Genomic DNA, 6,850 nt, shown 5'->3' on the forward strand with positions numbered 1-6,850 from the left:
TGTTGTTGTTCTGCCACTCTCTGTCATCTTTGACAAATCATGGAGAAGGGGAGAGGTGCCTGATGGTCGGTAGAAGGCCAAAATCACTCCCATCTTCCAAAGGGGCAAGAAGGAGAACCTAATGAAGTTCAACAATGTAGAGTGAGGTAAAATATGCCTGGATGATCTGCCCTGTGTATTGAATAATGTATTTTGGACATATTCAATCTACTTTTCTTCACTCACTACCCATGGGCAGGTTGTGATTTCCTCAGATTAATTCCTCAGATTAATTCCATGTCATTTCGTTCAGGTTTTTGAAATGTTTTGGATTGAACCTGCATCCCTTTTTCAGCAATTAGTAGAGAGAATGTTCACTTGCTTCATATTCATTGGAGAAATTCAACAGTATTTTTGCCATAAACACTTTCTTGAGTAAATATAAAAGGTGCTTTTATTAGTAAATAAATCATCAAAATTCCACACTCTGTCATGACAAGAAGACAAGGTCATTGCAAAGTCTGCAATAAATAAAAGCACCATGCAACTGAAAACATTTCATTTCAAATAATATCTGTAGAATATATTTTTAACTTTTGAATTAGGCAGCAGGTCTAGAAATTTTTGATTGGAAATGAGTTCAAAGGCTTACTTTCAACGAAGTGGTAAGTTTCATTGAAAAAGGAGTCATTTGCCCTGGTCTGTTGGAAAGAAACACACACAGAAGATCAATTTATTAGCTGAAACATCTAGAAAAGAAAAATTAGGAGATATCCCACAAAGATTTTTCTGATAGTTCCCAAAAGGTCAAAGCTATGAAAACATTCACACTGTATATTTAAATCTAATTAATTTTCACAACCACATTCAGTTATCTAGTGCTTGTTAAGGCTTAAATTATTATTTCTAAGAAGGATCATCCCTTGCAAGGGATCCAATTTTTGATTTACCTATATTGAGACAAAAAGTGGGACAAAGAAATCTGTTCTTCTTCCTTTCCTGTGGTAAGTTTGCCTACTGTCATATGAAAAAAGAGTTTTGGGCAAAGGTTCAAGAAAGCTGGTGAACAGACTTTGTATTTTTAGACCGTGAGTGTTAATGCAACTGCAAAACAATGCACTATACAAGTCACTAAATAGGACACAGACATTGGAATACACAAATTACCCAAAAAGGGGACCAAGGAGATCAAAAATGAATTTTACAGATGACTCTGGAGAGGAAATTAAGTATTTTAGTAAGACAAAAATAGACTAGAATAGGCATTTGGAAACAGGGAAATTACTACAGTGTTTGCTTGCAAATTCCCTGCAGCGCTGCCTTGGAATGGAGCAGGATTTGTCTTTTTTTCCTGGTCAGAACCCCTGAATGTACCTGTTCCTCAGGTCAGGAGAAACCAGGCTCAGGTGGTTTCCCACATGATAAGAACAGCACAGAAAATTCATGGTTCTGGGGTTTTTTTTCTCATGAGACTTTTAAGACTGCAAGAAAGATTTCAGCTCCCTCCTGTCAACCCAGAAAGCCTTCCTTGCATTTAAATTTAAATGCACTGCCTATGATAAAACTGCACTTGGGATCTGTGAATCAGATTTTAAAGTTTTATTTCCTATAAAGTACCCACTGCATGAGTTGATTTCCTTGGGATTGTGGTGATAAGGAGGAGGCTTTGATACGCACGTGCCAGATGAAGAATTCCTACAGAATTACCTGGATTATGCTCTTTTTTTAGGGTGCCTGTTGAGCCCAGGTGCCTTTTAGGGACCTAACAGAAGGAATTAAAAAATAGCTAAAAACATCCTTGCCAGTAAAATCATCCAACTGTGAATTATTAGGTCAATCAAACAGGTATGAGAAAATAGTCAGATTATTGTAGAATTAAATACACACATTTTTCATTTCTATCAAAAATAGGAATTCTGTAATTACTTTGAGGCAATGTAACCAAGCTTAGAAACTCCATCCACTTGGGAACTCTCGTGAATCTTCTCAGTTATGGTAGTGCAAACAGGAATTGCCTTTCTTTATTTTGATGAGATAACAATGGGGTAATTATAAGGGTTCTGGGCCCATTTGTCACCTTTAGCATTATTATTTGTTTGATAGGATTATAGAATGGCTTGAGTTTAGAAATCAAATCACTACTGAATACCCATAGTCATAGGTCCAATTCATTTGTGTTTTCTTGTATATGGAGAACAACAACAACAAAGGTAAATATTTAAATTAAATAAAAAAAAAAACCATAAAAGTAAATGCTGCCTTAAACATTTAGGCAGTGAAGAAGTTACATTCTGCTAGAGTACAGGAAAGGAATAGCACAGGAAAGGGATGGCACAGGGATGTTTTAAGTGGCATTTCATTTATCCAGATTCTCTAAACTATGAGCTTTAAGGTGGATCCAAGTTTAATTTTAGAAATCAAATGCTATAACTAGAAGCACTCGAGGGCTGGAGAGGGGGAGGACAGGAGAGGGAACTGTTTCTGGAGTGCACTGCAAATAGCTCTTTGAATCAACAGTATGGTAACAATTAGCCAGTGGTCCTTTTTTATTTTGCTGGATTTTGAAAACCATAAAAATAGATTATGAATAAGCCTGGTGTAAGCCAAAAGTTACATTGCAACAGCTGCATTATCCTACCAATATACACTAATTTTATCAGATCTATTCACAACTTGCTGCTAATATCTCACAGGTGGTAAGGACAAGGCTCAGATTCCTCCTTCAGGGAGGAATTCTCCTGTGATATTTTCAGCTTCCACCTTCTATTTCCCACACTTACATCTGAATAGAAGGAAAGTTGCATGGAAGCAATTCATTTAACAAAGCAATAAATTAAGTTCTGGTGCACATCCTTTATTGTTTCAAGATACATGGAGCTTTCAGAGACCTTTGGAATCAAAGTCTTCTTCATGGGATTTTCTTAGGAATTTTGGATTTGTAAGCCATACAAATCACCCATCAAAAGCAATTTCCAATGCTTACATTTTTTTATGGAAAGTGTCTTCAAAAGGCTGATCCTTGGAACTTTTATAACTGTGTATTTTTAGCCCTGCTAACAGGTACCTTGTCGATGTCTGGTTTATTGATTAGCACCTCATCTGCCTGCATGTTAATTAGTGTTCAACTTCACTATCATATCCAAAGAATTGTCAGATTTGGGAGGGTTTTTTGTTTCTTGGCATTTTTGTACCCCTGGTTTATACATTTTTAATGTCAAGTTAGTGCCGATGGAAACAATTTGAAATGCTAAGGAGCAGAACCAATTAATATCTGGAATGCTGAAGAAAAGAACTCCAGGGTATTTCATTTGATGTATGTTGGAGTAAAATCAGTTTTATTAATAACTGTTTGGAAAATAAAACTGTTAATGTTGAAGTCTTAAAATATAGATTTTTTTTATAGATAGCATAATTTGGAATTTATTTTAAGCAACATAGTCCGTTGAAGTCTTAAAATATAGATTTTTTTTTATAGATGGCATAATTTGGAATTTATTTTAAGCAACATAGTCAAGTTCTTTCATTTTCCAGTATTTAATGATTGAATTTGGATTGTTCTCTGTTGATTTTTGAAAACTATTTGTCCCCACCTTGGCCATATCAACAAGGTGAGATGTACAGCCTCACACCTGGCACGTTCTGCTCCTACATGACTCTCATAAGAAGCATTTTAATTCTTCTGTGCTTTAAAAAGTCTTACAACCAGCTTGGGCACTTCCAGGGATGGGGTAGCCACAGCTTCTCTGTGCCAGGGCCTTCCCACCCTTCCAGGGAGGAATTCCTTCCCAACACACATTCATTTATTTATATACACAACTCACAAGCAGCATGTCATGGCCATGATAACATGATAAACATGTCTCAGGTGTTCTTCCACGGACTTCTGAGTGAAGTGCTTTTAGAATAGCAGGGATACGTATCTAATTAATCTTGTGCTTTGTTTTGGGGGTTTCTGGGGCCTTGGTTGAATGGGTTTTTCTCTTTCCTAAGTACCAGTGGGAGCAAAGTGCTTTTCATGCATTCTCTCCTTTAAATGGAAGGGAGATTTGTTGAGGGATATGGCTGGTACCTGCAATTCTGGCCCAAGATCTTTGTCAAGCTTCCGGCATTCTTGATGAATTGCAAATGGGAGAGGGAGCCCTTGAAACAGATCTGTGATATAATTGACTCAAGACAGCCTCCTGGAAACTTTTTTTTGCTTGCTCCTATTCAGCTGTTTCCTAAGCACGTGGGCCAAACATTTTAAGATATTTAGGAGTGAGTGGGTCACTTTACTGTGGATTTTCCCCTTTCATAGGGACACTTCTTGCCTTACATCATTGTCAAATTAACAAAGCTGGATATAGCTGAAGCTCGTAAAAGGACAAGCATTCAGAAACTAAGGACAGAGCAGAAGAATTTTCAGGCCTCTAGGGAAATACAGGACTGATCAAAAATGATATCCAGCTATTTTTCCTGGATTTGAGGGGTAGGGATGCATTTGCTGCGTAGACAAAGGTGTGAAAGGACATGAAGAACACCCTGGTAGCAGTTATCAAGAACAGCGTGTTGGGGTCTGGGTGCATTTTCAGGGCAGCTTCTTGAGGAGTCAGAACCATCAGTGGACAACTTTTCACAGACTCTCTGTCCAAGCTGAGTCCTTGGTGCAGTTGTTTATGGTAAATATTATCCACATTGGTTAACTGTTACGTAATGGTTGCTTTATCAGCAATGTACAGCAGCAAGGAAGAACAATTACGTTGAAACAACATAATTGCTTTCTGTAGCAGGGGGGAATTTGCTAACACCATATCTGCAGTGAGGACAGGGCTACTGAGGGAACTGCTTATGCCTTTGTTTCCCTCTGAATATGCTGATGGTTTTAATTTTCATCACATAGCTCCTCACTTTCTCCCCTCTGGATTCCCTTTGTGAGGATCCAGGGAGCGAGGTTCTGGCTGGAATTTTATTTCTCCAGGCAGACCTTGCACACTGAGTGTTGTCTCTCCAAACCTTTGTTGTTCACAGGCTCTGATTTTCAGTACATGATGTTAAGTACCTCCATGAGGAAATTGGGCAATGTCAGTAGTTAGCTGGACCTCAGTCACAGAAACCTCAGAGCCTCATGAAGGCTGCTTTGATGACACTCTCAGCTTTTTCTCTTCTCACTAAAGCAGACAGAGGTGCCAGTCTCAGAGTTCCCTGCTGTCTCTGAGAAATTAATTCTCAGCCTAATTGTCTAAGCCTTGTGATAGTTTAATAGTTTAAAAAAATGTAGCACAAAGCCTGCATGATAGTGTCTCCTTAGAAGTCTTAATGAACTTGGATGAGAATTACTCGTTTCCTTTCTCTGTGGAAAGGCACAAAAACTTGATTTTTATGTCTTCCACAAAGCTATTAGGTCTGTACCTAGGAGATGGCAGTCTTGTTATTCATCCAAACAGGAAAAGAGAAATAATCTTGACCTCCAGTTATTACAGAGGAAGGACCTTAGACACAAAGTTTCTGCATGTGTGCCATTGTCAACGAATAAACATTCGTGTTCCCAATTCCTATTGGGTATTCAGTTCCTACTGAGCATAAATATCTCCTGAAGTTCTGGAAAGAACAAAATTTTTGCTACAGCAAACACCAGAAGGAGCTTTTCAGTTCTTCTCACGGCTGGCACGGTTGCCTGTCCTGTTTTGCATTCCTCCCCAGTTTAAAGAGTTTTCTCTTTGTCGTTTCTGTTGTGTTACAGTTTCCAGACTCTACTCAAAATACCATTTGCACATTTAAATCCACTTCAACAACTGCTTGTAGACAGACTGAAGGAAAGTGCAACAGGAAAAACAATCCATGCTGTCATCAGAAAACCTTTCCAAAACTTTGAGAAACAGCAGAGATCTTGCTGGAAGCGAAGGTGCTCTGCTTGAAATGTAATCAGTTTTCCCCTTCAGCTTTTCTTTTTTCCTTATGGACAGCTACCCTCACTGCACCTTCAGCCACCACTAAATCTATATGAAATTAATCCTCTTCTAATGAGTTTGTACAGAAAAAAAAAAAGGGGGGGGGGGAAAAGCGTGGAAGCAGGGAGGTGGGATTTAGGCCAGTGTAGTCTATTAAATTTTTGTAGCCCTGTAATTATTTTTGTCTACTGAGTCCTCCCAGCCCCACCAATGTGTCAAGACTTTATTTGTCCTGTAATAGCAGCAATCAGGGGCAGCAAACTGTACATAGAGGTGCAGCTCAAAGAGACCTTCAAGATTATCTGGTCCAACCCTTACCTCAGCACCGCCACAAGCACCTCACCCCTAAACCATAACCCTGGTGTCACATCCAGAAGGATTTAAAAGGAGTCTCAGCAGACAGACAGAAGTGCTTGTGTCAAGATGCTGCATTGGCCTGCAAACATGAGGATTAGCCTAAGTGCTTCTGGTGCCACCGCTGGAAACTTGGAAGTGGGAATTGGAAAGTCACCTCTGATGATGTAAAAGTCAAAAGAATTCAGTTTGAGTAAGATCTTAAGAGAAATAGCTCTACAAGTTCAGCACTCACAGGATTTTGTAGGCAAACCAAAGCCACATATTTGTGTTGGTGACACCATTTCTAAGGTAATGTACCTCACAATCTCAAGAGAAATCCTTAGTTTAGACCTGTCACAGATGAAATTACAGCTACATGGGTATGACTGGCTCAGAGTATGCAAAAATCTGAAAAAATCCTCTAAGTGTGCCCTTCAAATTAGAGATTGATATGCAATGAGGATCTTAAAAATTGAACTGAGCAGGGCTATTCATGAAACTGATGTGATCTGTCAGTGTGGTGCTGGGTGGAGAAACTGAGACGAGGCAGAAGCTCCTTCCCTCTGGAAAAGGGATTTCTAAATCTTGCATGTCTGCATCACTGAGAG

Source organism: Corvus brachyrhynchos, unplaced genomic scaffold (genome assembly GCF_000691975.1).
Source record: "Corvus brachyrhynchos isolate BGI_N302 unplaced genomic scaffold, ASM69197v1 scaffold55, whole genome shotgun sequence".
NCBI lineage: Eukaryota > Metazoa > Chordata > Aves > Passeriformes > Corvidae > Corvus > Corvus brachyrhynchos.